Source organism: Lutra lutra, chromosome 9 (genome assembly GCF_902655055.1).
Source record: "Lutra lutra chromosome 9, mLutLut1.2, whole genome shotgun sequence".
NCBI lineage: Eukaryota > Metazoa > Chordata > Mammalia > Carnivora > Mustelidae > Lutra > Lutra lutra.
The window spans coordinates 118,722,839-118,737,337 of record NC_062286.1 but is presented as its reverse complement, the minus strand read 5'-3'; the positions used below and the strand labels follow the sequence as shown (position 1 = coordinate 118,737,337).

General features: G+C 52.3%; 1 long non-coding RNA gene across 1 annotated transcript; it reads right to left on the bottom strand.

The window, feature by feature from the left end:
* Window positions 1–8,864: 8,864 nt before the first annotated feature.
* Window positions 8,865–14,222, bottom strand: LOC125109622 (uncharacterized). The gene is made up of 4 exons (XR_007130308.1): window positions 14,044–14,222; window positions 13,848–13,890; window positions 11,951–12,012; window positions 8,865–9,213 (listed from the first exon to the last, which is right to left on the bottom strand). It is a non-coding gene; the product is annotated as an uncharacterized LOC125109622 (long non-coding RNA).
* Between the last annotated feature and the right edge of the window lie 277 nt (window positions 14,223–14,499).

Sequence of the window (14,499 nt, the reverse complement as noted above, 5' to 3'; positions counted from 1 at the left end):
CTCCTCCGGTGTCTGAGTGCCCTCACAGCACCATGCTCCCTGGAGCCAATCTCGGTGTGAATGTTTTTGACGACGGAGGGCTTCCTAGCCCCTGAAGCCTGCCTGTGGTTCCATCTAGTTGGTTGAGAGTTCCTCCTGAGAGTAAACAAAATTTGCCCCCTCCCCCATTACCGCCACATATGTGGACAAGAGTGAGGCCCAGAAAAGTTAAGAGCCTTGCCTGAGGCTGCACAGCCAGTGTCAGAAGACACGTCCCAACAGCCTTATCTCTGGTCTCCCTCTGCCCACTTACTCCCATTTGCTCCTCTGTCAACACAGCAGCCAGAGGGGCATCACTCAGCCCACCCCCAGAGTCCCCACCGTGGCCCACGGAGCCTGTGTCATCTGCTCTCTGCCTTTCAAAACTCACCTTCTGCCTCTCCCAGCCCCTACTGGCCTTCCTTCTGTTCCAGAAAGATGCCCCCCTCTTTCCTGCCTTGGACCCTTGCATAGGCTGTGCTCTTGGCCCAGAGCTCTCCTCCCCAGCTGTCCCCAGCCCTAGACTCTGTCTCCTCAGAACCTCCCGAGGGTCTAGCTGAGACAGCCGGATGCTCCCTCCCCTCAGCAACTTGCTGCTTTTTTCATAACAAATCACCACAATTGGATTTTTTGTGTTAACTGGTTCCCTATCCCCAGCAAGTAGTTACCGCCCTATGCTCTGGGCCCTTCCTGTCGCATGGGTCCCTGGGACCCTGACCGGTCCTTGGAAAGCTCCAAGCCTCTCCCTGGAGGACCCTGTAGAGCAGCCACCACCTGGGCAGGTGGTGAGGTCCCCATTACCAGAGATGCTCAGAAATTGGACTACGTGACTGCGCTGGGGTCCTGTGTGGCTTCACATGGCTGGAGCCATGAGTCTAGATCTCCTTGGCCTAGTGCTTAAACGGTGATCTACATGTTTATGATCCCCCCTCTCAGGTTTCCTTTCTGCCTGCGCCCAGCCACCTTGCAGGGATGTGGTTCGCTCAGGGCTCAGGCTTCTCGCCTCTTTCCTTTTCACCCCCCAACCCCCCCCCCCTGCCCCCAGCCTTGCCCCGCTGTAGCCTCCGGAAGCCACCATGGCTACTGCCCCTCCCCCTGGCACTCACAGCTGAGCTCTAAGGTGATGTTGACAAGAAGCTTCTGTCCCCTGGGGTGGGCCTGGGGTGGCCAGAGGCAGTCAGTGAGTAGTGGGCCCTGTCCTCACCTGAGCAGCTCAAGGGTCCTGCTGCCTAAGGAGCCATATTCTCCCGGTCATTAACTCCTTTGCTGCTTCCCTGGCCCACTTCACATGACGACAGGACCTCGCCCCTCCAGGGCCCCCTTCTGCTGAAGCATCTAGGGGACCCCCCAAGTCTGGTGTAACTCTACCAAAGTGGGGAGAAACCAGGCCTCCTTCTTCCTGAGGCTCTCCAGATCCTACTCCCGACAGTGGTGTGGGATTCCTGAACAAGCACATATACACACGTGTTCACACATATACACGTGTATGTATGTGCCCGTGCAACAAGGCGGCACAAGCTAGACTTCTATGAAGAACACGGATATGTTTTCCTGCCTGCAAAGAGAACTTCTTACAGAAGCCCAGAGATCATGTTACTGCTGCTTCGGATGCAAGAGCTCACACCCTACAAAGGGGGACTTAGGTCTGTTTTGCTCTTTAACAATTTTAGATACAATGATCTGGCAAAGCTCACTGGAGAGTGAAGCCAATACTAAGGAAATGAGAAAATGTCATTTGAGCACCTAGATCCAGCTGTGCCTGAAGTCATTTATATCCCAGGACTTTTCAGTTCAAATAAATTTCTTCTTCTCTCTTTCTTTGCTTAGACCCGTGTGAGTGGGTCTCCTGCCACTCATTCCCACAGCAGTTCAGACTCAGGCATTCATAGTGTCACGTTGGCTTCCTCCCTTCTGATGGCTGCTCGAGGGTCACACACTACACTGGAACCGATGCAGGGCCCGAAGCCAGAGCAAGATTAGAGCTATAAGTTTAACCTCCTTGCTGGGAAGTCTGGAGAGCCTGTGCCCCAGAAAAGAAGGACTCGTCCAAGGCCACACAGTGACCTTGGACCCTGCTTCTCTTCCTCTTTTATTGTATCTCTTTCAGTTTTGTTGGAATTTTTTACTTTGGGCAATAGTTGTACAAAAAATATTCAACAAAATGATTTAGGAAGCATATGTACCATAGAGGCACTGGAGTTCCTGTCCTTCCCTGGCTAGTTTGGACAAGGGGCTCTGGGAGCCCCAGGGGCAGTCTGTGTCCCAGCTACCCTGGGTGGGGCGCGGTTGACTAGAAATGGAAACCATCGCAGTGGATGACCCAGAGGTGCGCTGTGCCTTGAGTCCTATGAGCAGTGACCCCAGCCCAACCTCCGGAGCCCCAGCTCTGCCTAGACATGACCCTTGCAATGCTACAGCTCAGGTGCATAGCACTCTACAGTGTGGCCTGACCGTCCTGCCGAAGCCGAGACCTGTAAGAGCGGACCATTGAGAAGAACAACTGCCGTTTACTCGGCTCCTGCTCTGTCCCGGGCGCTTCTGCTTCATCTGGGTTCAGCCCCTCGGCAACCCCGTGGGGCATGTTACTGCCCTGTTTTTCAGGTGAGGAACGTGGGGCTTGGAAAGGAAGGACCATGCTGCGGACAGGACGGGGCAGGGCTAGGAGACAGTAACCCCAAGCCCCAAGGAGGCCCTGAGAGCCCCCTTACCCGTGGAGGAGACCGAGGCCCAGGGAAAGGGGGATGGCTTGGCCAGGCCTTTCGCCACCAGGAACTGGGTGTTTGGGTCCCCGGGGAAGGTCCTTTCACCCCTGTCGCACTGAGGCCAGCTGGCGGGTCAGAAGCGTGTTTGAGCTCGAATATCCTGTTTATCCCTTGGCCTTTTCTGTTTGAGTTGGTTGTAATGCCTGCTGCATTGGGTCCGTGTCAACCCGGAACAGACCACAGGCAATCCCAGTGTGCCACATGGCGTGAGGCTGGGGGGCTCTGGCAGAGGGCTCCTCCGTTCCCGGCGGGCCTGTCCTTCACATGATCTTGGCCCGGGTAAGGGTGGGAGAGGACTGGTGGCTGGGGAGCTAGCTCTGTTCATACAGACCCAGGCTCCGCCATGAGAGCACAGAGCAGGGAGAAGGTGGGAGTCCGGGTCCAGGAGAACCCTCCAGTAGGGCCTTGCTGGGTGGCCTTGGACCAGTCATTGCACCCCCCTCCCCCCGGCCCTGCTGTCCAGCACCGAGTTCTGCAAAGCTCTATCTTCTCTTCCTCCAGCCATGGGGCATGGAGCTGAGGGCAGTGCCGAAATCTCTGAGGAGAGTTTTTCCCGCCCTGGGGGAACGTGGCTCAGGCCTCAGGCCTAGCATTGGCCCATGGAAATCAAAACGGTACTGAGGGGGCCCTGAGGGTGATGCTCAGAGCCTGGCTCCGGGCTTGGGTAGGTCTGGGTTCGAATCCTCTCCCTCACCTATTGCTGGCTGAACAGCCTGGATGAAGGGCGTCATCTCCCTGAGCCCCAGGTTCCTGAGGACAACCCGCGTGGAAGGGTTAGCATGCCACAGGCCCTTGACACATGACGATTATAGGTACTGCTGGATTCTGGTCACTCTGCTGCTTCCAACCTCAGTTTCCCCACCTGCACGGAGCCATACCACCCTGGCATCACGGAGAAGATGAACCGAGACGGCACATCCAGGATGCTCACTGCTCACTGAATGTGTTTCTGACCCTCATGCGCAGGGAAGTCCTGATGAGCTGAAGTGCGTGTGTGTCTCCGTCCTTCCCCTGGGTGACTGTGTGACAGCAGAAAGGTGCCTTCACCTCTCTGAGACTCTGTACTTTTTTTTTCTAAAGATTTTATTTACTTATTTGACAGAGAAACAGAGAGAAAGGGAACATAAGGAGAAGGAGTTGGAGAAGGAGAAACAGCCTTCTGGCCGAGTAGGGAGTCCAATGCAGGGCTCTATCCCAGGACCCTGGGATCATGACCTGAGCCACAGGCAGACGCTTAACGACTGAGCCACCCAGGCGCACCTGAGCCTCTTTTTTTTTTTTTTTTTAAACCACAGAATGAGAATTAGAATGGTCTCTACCTCAGAAGAGCCGCTGGTGGGGACTAAATGCGGAGATGGGGGTGGAGAGCCCAGCTGGGCTCCTGCTGGAGAAGGTGCCCCATGGATCCCTGTTACCGTTGTCATCATCATTACTGCAATAAACAGGGACATTGGGACACAACAGGCCTGGGTTCAAATCCTTGCTCTGCTGTTCTCTAGTCCTGTGGCCTTACCCTCTCAGAGACTCAGCTTACTCACCTGTAAAGTGGACACCATGAGTGTCAGCCCGGTCTAAAGAGCAGACAATTATCACGTATACATCCCGTGGGTGCTTTCTAATGGGAGAAGCTTCCGAGGAAGCTCTAGGAAGTGGGGATTCTGTTTTGTTCCCTGCCACGTCCTCAGTGCCTTAACGACCCCTTGTTGAAGAAATGTTCGTTGAGTTGCTGTTCGGATTTCTACACACAGGTCAGGGACTTTGTCCCCAGGTGGCTCCCCGAGGAGAAAAACCATGGTGCTCTGTTTCCAGTACTTTCCACACATATCCACCTATCCCTAGATGTTATGGTACAACCCACCTCTCCTTTCTCTTCTCTGGCCCCCGCTTGCTCCTGTGACCCTGGGTCTGGGAGGTTGTCTGGAGCGTGGGCTTGGCTGGCCAGGCTGACTTCTCCCCTCAGCTGTGGCCTCGGGCATCCCTGGCCTCTCTGAGCCTGTTTCTCTGCTCTGGGCACAGGTGCGGGGCTCAGTGCTGCTCCCATCTGCTACGACACACCATGACAGGATGTCAGTGCAGGGCTGGCACGATGCTGGGGCACTGTGTCACCGCAGACACCTTCCAAGCCCCCCAGGCCGTGAGTGTGAGGGGGCACGGGAAGGGTCTTCGGTGGTGGTTGGGGAGGTCGCTCCTCTCAGAGGTCATCTGAGGTCCAGGCCCAGGCATCCGAGTCATCCCGGAAAGAGAAGAGGTGCCATCCTGTCCCCCTCTCTCCCCTCTCCAGGGTATGGGTTCTCCTTGCATAGCAGGTATTTGCCTCCTGGGGACAAGGGCCCCAGCCCTGAGGGTCGTGAGATGAATTTCTCATTGAGAATCTCCAGTGAGGCATTACGGATTAGCTGTCTCAGTGGGACAAGCTAGCTCAGTGTGACTACTAATCCCCACTGTGGCAGCTTCCTGGTCCCACTGACCCAGCCCTTAACCTCTGAGCTGGTATCTTTTTCCAAACATGGCTCAATTTCCTGGCAAGAAAGGTCCTAGAAGGTCATCCAGCCCACTGAGACCAAGAGTTGGGGGCGGTGTGGCTGGGCTGAGGCTCTGTACCCCCCCGCCCCCCTTCCCCCAGGTGACGAGGGATCACTCTCACACCACTGAGTGAAATTCCTTTATTTTACTATAAAAAGGCTAAAAGGATTGTCATTTTTTTCCTCTGAAATCAGTCAGGTATAGATAATTCATCCAATTTATAAGAGGCCCCAGTTTCCCACACTTGAACTGCCCACCCAGGAACTCTTGGCAAAGAAGAAAGATCTTCGTAACAAATGTTTTCCAACACACTGTCACTTTCATGACTGCTACACATAACAGTGAACCAAGTCACGATGCTGTCTGAAGACCTTTAGCTGTACATGCCGCAGTTTTGACATTGCTGTTTTTCTGATTTTAGATACAATGTGTTTTGCTTTTTCACCTCTCATTTTCCTCATTCCTCTTCTTTACCCATTTGTTCAATCATTTAACAAATATAAATTGTTGTAAGCTGGGACCACTATTCCATCTGATCACCATTTATGGGGCACCTGCCGAGTGCCACGCCCTATGTTAGATCCTGAGGCGAACTTGTCCCAGCGATGGCCACCCCTCAGGGTGGTGGCTAAGCCACAGCCATCAGCTCAGGAGTGTAGGAGAGCATAGTCTCAGGCTTGCTCACTCTCCCAGACCACCAGAGGCAGGTGCTGCTTCGTTCCCATTTCATAGACAAGGAAACCGAGGCACAGGGAGGCAAAGTGAATTGCTCAGGGTCACAGACATAGCGAGTGCTGGGGATCTGAGCTCGGGTCTCCTGGTCCCAGAGTCTGTGCTCAGAGTCTCTTGCACTACACACTCGTTTATATCCTGATGACCGGCACCCTTTTAACCTGTGAGAGCCCTTTGGGGGTAGGAAGCCCTGTGATCCACCTCTGCTTCCCTAGCACCACGCACCCAAGGTCAGTGTCAGAGGAAGCTCTCCATAAAAGTGCGTTAGTGGAAGGAATGTGTGCTCCCTCTTTCTCCTCTGTTGGATTGGAATTCCTTTGTGTCAGGTCTCACCACTCTGCCATCTTTGTGTCTCACATCCTTGTGCCTAGGTCCTGGCTCGTGGGGGGTCCCTATAAGCACTATATTGAGCTAAAGTGCAAAGACAAGTTAACTGACAGGCTGACCAACTGGCTGAATAGATAAATGTAGGGGATGAGATCCAGAGTCCGGCGAGAAGATTCTAGAATCCTATCCCTCTCTCCCTTCCTGCCTTTTCCCATCCATCCTCCCATCCCTTCGGCCATCCACCTACCCACCATCCATTCATCGATCATGTATTTATGGAGTTTCCATTCTGGCCCTGCCCCATGCCATGCTCTGGGCCCCAGAGAGTGCTTATATGTGCATCTAGCCTCAGTACACCCGAGGCACAGGTACGCACTGTGGGGGTAATATACTTGAAAATGTTCTGTCCTTTGAAAACCCTACAAATGGTCAGAATTTTCCTCTAGAGTCCTCACTCTGTCTCGGGCACACAGCCCCATCCTGATGAAGACCCTTCATAAACACTGAATTGGATTGAAGTGAGCACTTTGGGACTTGAAAGAGGAAATAATAAGACATTAGGATATAGGTGGCGATGGATAAGACAGAAGATTAGATGTTGGCATTGTTTCCAAATCTGGGGTCGCTTTGAGTATGTTTGTCTTGCTGGGACTTTTAGTAATTAACCAGACCTCAGTTCAAATCCTAACCCTCCTAATTTCTACTGTGTGACCTTAAGCAAGTTACATCACTTCTCTGAGTCTCCAATCCTCATTTGCAATATAGAGATCAAGAAGGCCAATTTGCTGAGAGTGGTGTGAGAATTAGGTGAGGTTTAAGCTCCCAGACCTGGCACATAGTAAGCGCTCAGCAAAGATAGCTCCACAGTGCCCACCCCTGCAGGGGGAGGTCGGAGGGTGGGCAAAGGGGCAAAGTCTCTATTCCGACCCTGCTTCTTACCAGCTGTGTGATTTTACACAGGGCAATTCAGTTCTCTGAAGCCCCTCTCTAAAATCAGGTGCTGATCCCAGGGAGGAGGGCCTAGGGGGACATTAAGAGAAAGAAGAAGGCAGAGTTCAGGAGCAATAGGCGGTGGCTGGTCCGGTAAATGGGGAGGATGAAGTCTGGAGAATCCAGGAGAGCTGCCTATCTTTCCTCCTGGGACTGTGGTCTCTCAGGATCTCCACGTCCCCCCATTCTCAGGCTCTCTGTCTGTTCTGGAGCGCCCCTAGGGCCTCCTCTCTGGCCTCCTGGACCTGTTTGCCTTACCTCCTCCCAGTGCCCCGAACCAGGCCTGAGGATGTCACACCCCTACATGTCTCCCCATCCTTCAGGGGGCCTCTTCCATGAAGCCCTCACTGGCTCACTCCGCTGGCCCTGCTCACTCTCTGCCCTTAGGTTTTGAACAGGGCTCTTCCTTGGGTGCGCGCGTGCGCGCGCGCGCACACACACACACACACACACACACACACACACACAAACGATGGTCAACTCGGGAAGGCCAGAGTCTGTCTGGGATGCACTTCACTGCCCACTGTGGCTGACACAGAGGGAACTGCCATGTGTTTGTTAATTGCTTCCATCAGAGTTCTTTGGGTTGCTTGTAATGGGAAACACAACTGAAACTGACTTAAGTGTGACAGGGAGTCCTTGCTCCCATAACTGAAGGTCCATGGGTTTCAGGCACAGCTGAATCCCAGTGCTCAAAGGAAATCTTCAGGACTGTGCTTCTCTTCATGATGTGGCTCTGCTTTCTTCTTCATTGGCTTCGTTCTCGGACTGACTATACCCAAGAGGTGGCAGAAACAGCCCCTGGCAGCTCTGGGGCCATACCCTGTCTTAACAACCCTAGCAGAAAGAGGGTATTTCTTCCCTAATATTTTTTCAAAAGTCTAGGCTGACCCCCACTGGCCCAGCTGGGGCTGCACGCTGAGCTCTGAAGAGATCACAGTGCCTGGGTTGAAGGAATAGACAGGCCAGCATGGATATACGTACCCATGAGAGAAGTTGAGGTGCCATGAGCAGAGGGACAGGAGGACAGTCAGGGGAGCAGAGCCAAAGGAAGATCTGGTTTCAAGGAGGAGGAAGTAAGTGTCTGTACTGGGGCCAAGTAAGATGAGGCCAACAAGGGTCTGAAGGTTTGCTCCACATGGAAATTATTGAGGACCTGGTGTGGGGGCTGGGTTGTGGGGTGACTGATGGAAAGCAGGTGGGCAGAGGGCTGGATGTGCCCAAGACAAGCCTGCAGCCCAAAGGGTGGCCCAGGGACCCGTAGCATCAGTCTCTGCAGGGAGCGTGTTGGGAAGGCAGAACCTCATGTCTCTGCCCACTCTAACCACACCAGGACCTGCATTTCAACAGAGCCCCAGGTGGTTCTTGTGCGAGTTCAAGGCTGAGAAGCTCAGCAACGGGGACCTTGGCTGAGAAGGGGAAGAGAGACGCAGGTAGGGAACTGGAGGGAATGTGGTGCCAAAGGAAAGGACCTTGACGGAGAGACTGAAGTGTGTTTAGTTGTACGCTCTTAACAATGAAAAAAATTAACTTTCTGGTCACAAAGTGAAACTTCATTAATATTTCTCAGGACATAGTTCCATATTTGCATAAATCAGATTCACATCAAACGTGACCTGACTGTGTTTGTTGTCTGAAGGAACCAACAGCCCTCCCACTCCAGATTCTTTGGCAACGGGCCGCCTCCCAGGGCTGTTCATTGCCGGACAAGGACACCAGGTGTGGGTGCACCGCAGAGACTTTGGGGGGAAACAAAAGGCCACTCCACTTCCCTCTGTCTTCCTTCTTTGTCTCCCCATCTGGTTCCACGCAGTTCTGCTCCAGGCCCACAGGGCCCCTCGTGTTGTTCACAAAGGCGGTGCTGGAAAAGGAGGTTGGGGGAATGGAGACTGTTATGTGTGTCACTGGGCCAGAATGGCCTTGTGAGCCACCGCTGTGTGTCCTCAGGCCATGGGCTCATGGGACATGAGGAAGCCTAGAGAGGCTGGAGCTCAGGGGTGGCTTTGTGCAGGGTGCAGGGAGAGCCCTGGACTTGGGGTCCTCCTTTCACTGTGCGTTCCCTCTGTCCCAGTTCTGGCACCTCCAGGATGGGTCTCTTGGCTGCCATACTGTGAGTCATAGAACCAAGGCATTGCAAAAGGGCTTGGCTTCCTACATCCTCCTGTTTCTTGTAGTACCAGTGGAAAACTGAGGCCAGAGCAGTGTGGGGGACTTAATGGACAGTTGTGGGCCAGGACAAGAACCTGGGGTGTCTCTTCCCTGAGCCTTTAGTCACTGGCACCTCCTACAGCTCTCTGCCAGAGACCTGGGTTGGAATTTCACTCCGTCTATGTGAAAATGGGACAGGCAGCTAGCCTCTCCGAGCCTCAGTTTCCTTATCTGCAAACGAGGGATATTAACAACCACCTCCTAAGGTGGCTGTGAGGACGACATGAGTGATTCACGTGAGGTGCACAGCACAGGGCCAGACACAGAACAAAAACAAGCAGCTCAAGGGGCACCTCAGTGGCTCAGTGGGTTAAGCATCTGACTCTTGATCTCAGCTCAGGTTTTGATCTCAGGGTCATGAGTTCAAGCCCTGCATTGGGCTCCACACTGGGTGTGGAGCCTACCAAAAAAACAAACAGTTAAAGTCTATTAACTACCATAATGTTACTGCTAATATTAGCCCCATTTCTCAAATGGGGAGACCGAAGCACAGACAGGTTAACTATCCTAGTAGGCTGAAGAACTGGGATTTGAGCCCATGAATTCTGACTCCTAGCCTCCATATTTAGTCATATCACTTCTCTGAAATGAAGCTGATAATATTGATCTTAAGAGATAGCTTTGAAAATGAAGCAAGAATGGGGCTTCTGGACGCCTTCAGCTCAGGTCATGATCCCAGGGTCCTGGGACTGAGTCCCGTATCCAGCTCACTACTTAGTGGGAAACCTGCTTCTCCCTCTCCCTCTGCCAGCAGCTCCCCTTGCTTGTGCTCTCTTTCTCTCTGTTTCTGACAAACAAGTAAATAAAATCTTAAAAAAAAGAAAAGAAAAGAAAATCAAGCAAGATCATGAAAGCCAAGTGCCCAGCACAGTGCCTGACATTAAAAAGGCAGCTTTACCCAAGTGGCTTCAGTCTGGGTATAGGAAACATGGATTAGCAGGGACATAGCTCCACCTCGTGGTATAATCTGGGAACTGCACCCTTTCGCTCAGAGGTCCTGCCAGTCTGCTCTGGTCACTTTTTTTTTTTTTTTTTAAAGATTTTATTTATTTATTTGACAGACAGATCACAAGTAGGCAGAGAAGCAGGCAGAGAGAGAGAGAGGAGGAAGCAGACTCTCCGTGAAGCCGGGAGCCCGATGCGGGGCTCAATGCGGGGCTCGATCCCAGGACCCTGAGATCATGACCAGATCCGAAGGCAGAGGCTTTAACCCACTGAGCCACCCAGGCGCCCCTGCTCTGGTCACTTTTTCTGCAGGGCACAGAGGGATGCCCGGAGGGATGAGCGGAGGGGGCGGCTGAAATTCGCGCAGTTTCCACCCCTGTCATTGTAGGGACTCGTCCGTAGGGAGCAGGGATGACGCGGAGGGTCTGACTATGGGTTCTCACACCCTTGAAGTTCCTATCCAGATCTTTGCCCAGTTGCTCCCTCTGCCTCCTCATTTGTACACTGTTCCTGGAGGAGGCAGTTCGCGGTGCAGACTCCGCACGTAAGCTTTCTTCATGCATTTTCTCAGGATTACTCGCTAAGCTAGGGGCTATTCTCCCATTTTGCAGAAGAGGAAGTGGAGGTTCAGAGAGTCAGTGGGCGATCAGGATTTGAACTCGAGTCTACCTGACTCCAAAGCCTGTGCTCTTCACTGCTGCACTGAAGATGTGCGACAGGGACCACCCCCTCCCTGGAATATGCAACCATGTCCTGAGAGAGGCTCCTGCACACAAAGGGTTCCCAGCTCATTGCCACCAGCCCATCGGGAAGATCCTGGGGTTTCCATGGCCTCTGCCAGCTGGATTCTGTCCTTCTGGGATTTTAAATGTGTATCTTATTCCTCAGTTGTATTTTTTTTCCAGGCAGATCCTAAAGTGTATCTTAAACACTGAAAAAGCGGCTTTGGAGCAGATTTCTTCTATGGGAGGGGAAGGCAGAGGACAGGCAAGCAAGAGCAGAGGGTGCAGGTCAGAGGGTCCCAGGCAACCTTACTGGGGTAGCGCCATTGCCTCTGAGCCCTGAGTGGCTCACAGCTAGTCAACAGGCTGACTTTTTCACATCTTACTGGAATGCAGAACATGGCCTCAGCTCCTGTGGCCAGCGGGAATGCTCGAACCCTCCGCCATGCAGCACACGTACCCCCGGATGGGGGCGCGACGCTCACCGCCTGGCCTTCCCCCATTACCACCCCATTCCTTTGGTTCAGGTTTTAGAGGCTCATCTGCTTTAAGCAGCCTCATGCTGAAACACCTTTCTGGAGAGGTATGACATCTTACCAGCCCTGAGCATATCCGAAGCCAAGCTCTAACAAAGGGACTATCTGCAGTGAATGAAGATGACAGTCCCTCAAGATGGGGGTCAAAGAGTTCCACAGGGACCCTCCAGGGTTTAAACCTCCTTACCATAGTCCCGGCAGGGGTGCCACGCTGATCCTACAGATAGGGTGACCACTGGGTCTCTGCGACTGACAACAAAGAAAGACCACCGTGAGACAGGCTGATAGTGGCTATGGATTTTCCAGAGACCCCTCTGGCCTCTGGTCTTGTCCTCTCCCGTGTCCCCAACACTCATTGTTGATGGAAAGGCCTTTAGAGATGGTGCATATTTTACAGGTGAGACAGGAGAGGCCCAGAGAGAGGATGCAACTGGTACGAGGTCTACTGGAGAGCTGGGAGTGGCATTGTGCCTCGGACTCCGGGGTCAGAGTGCCCAGGCCACAGCTTTTTCTGGCCATCTTCCCTGGCTTTCACCACATTCATGGAGAACTGCCAGGGAAGCAGCTAGAGGGCTCTCCGATGAGTCAGGCCATCCCTGGATCCCCTGGGGAGACTCTAGGCTGCTCCTCCTGCTTGAGGGAGGGGTGTCTCATCTCCTCCCCTGAGAGACCTAGAGGGGGCAGAGGTGACCTGAGGCAAGCTGTGATGATAGTTCTGAAGTCTGGCCAGGATAGTTCTCCTTTGTCCAGAGCCCCCTCCCCCGCACACATAGAGCATAGGGGATTTAGGAAATAGACTGGGAACATAGTGACATGATTTAAAAAAAAGAAGAAGAATGGGGGTGCCTGGGTGGCTCAGAGGATTAAGCCTCTGCCTTCAGCTCAGGTCATGATCTCAGGGTCCTGGGATCGAGTCCCAAATCAGGCTCTCTGCTCAGCGGGGAGCCTGCTTCCTCCTCTCTCTCTGCCTGCCTCTCTGCCTACTTGTGGTCTCTGTCTGTCAAATAAATAAATAAAATCTTTTAAAAAATAAAGAAAGAAAGAAGAAGAATTCTGCCAAGACTCAGTCATCAGTTGGCTTTATTAGGAAGCTTCTCACACTAGAGTTGTGGAATGTCCCAGGAATCTCACCACAATGCTCTTCACCATAACATGGGATGGCCTGGAAGCTTAACCATAATACTAAGAACAGCTTCACTTCAACACCAAGAGAAGGAGCCAGCCCAGAAACCCAATGGTAATACCGTCACTACGGAATGAGATACCCCAGTAACGGACCACAATAGTGAAGTATTTTAGGGACACCATTACAATAGTCTTCTCTTTTGGGTAGGATATCCCAGGAATCCCACAAAACTGATCATCAAGAGTAGAAAATTTCAGCAATTTTATTGAACGGTTAATTATTCTAGAGTGAGTGAATCTCTTGCCCAAACTCTTCACCGTGGACTAGGTTAGTGGACTAGGAGCTCCACCTTAATGCTGGTGACGATGGAGTGGGCTATCCCAAGAACTCGGCTCTGACACTGATCACTGTGGAATGGGCTACTTCAGAAAAATCTACAACAAGAATCACAATGGTGGGATGCCTGGGTGGCTCAGTTGGTTAAGCGGCTGCCTTAGGCTCAGGTCATGATCCCAGCGTCCTGGGATCAAGTCCCACTTCGGGCTCCTTGCTTGGCAGGGAGCCTGCTTCTTCCTCTGCCTCTGCCTGCCATTCTGTCTGCCTGTGCTCTCTCTCTCTCTTTTTCTCTCTCTTTCTCTGACAAACAAATAAATAAAATCTTTGGAAAAAAAAGAATCACAATGGAATAGGAGACTCTAGAATTCCAGTGTAACACTAATCACTACGGGGAGGGCTAGCTCAGGAGCCCTGTCGTAACACTGGTCACTGTGACGTTGCTACCCAAAAACCCAGCTTCAGTGGTCACTATGGATCAAAATACAGATTGTGTGTCAGGTGGGCTGTCCACGACTGCAGGACTTTACACCGGTTTTCAGAAACTTGAGAAAGGATTGCTCAACATTGAAGATGGCATTGAGGTTGGGGGACAACGGGGATGGATATAAGAAGAAAAACTTACTTTCAATCAGCCAGTTAATGAAAGAGGCCGGGAAGTGTTTGTCCTGGGGAAAATCAGAGAGCCTCCATTAATTGAGCATCATCTGCGTGCCAGGGCCCGAGCCTCTCATTTGATCCTCACAACAAACTTGCAACAAGGGGATTATAGACAGGGAAGAGGAGATTTAGAGATGTGAACAGCTTTGCCCAGGTCTTACAGTGAGCTGGTGGCAGAGCTGTTCCTAAAATCTGGACCCTCATATCTGACTGGACGGCTGAGTGCCAGAAGGCATGCGGGCTGTTGGTTCCAAAATCCCTGAAGGTCCTACTTTGTGGAACAAAGCACCCTTTTCATAATCAGAACTTCCCATGAATTGAGGTGCTGGTAAGATGATGTTCATGCTTAGAAGCAGCTCAGACTGGGAGGGATGCAAGAGAGGCCACCATGGACCACTCCTCCAGCATGGACCTCTCCTCCAACATGGACCCCACATATTGTGATGTCAAATAACCAACTCGACTGTTTTGTTTTGTTTTTTTAATATTATTTAAGTCAGGGGAAAGGGGAATAAACCATTAAGTTTTGAGTCCCTACTCTTTGCTGGACAAGTAACCAGACATCTTCTTATCTAATCATTTTACTGTATTTCACGCATGTCAAAATACCATTGACT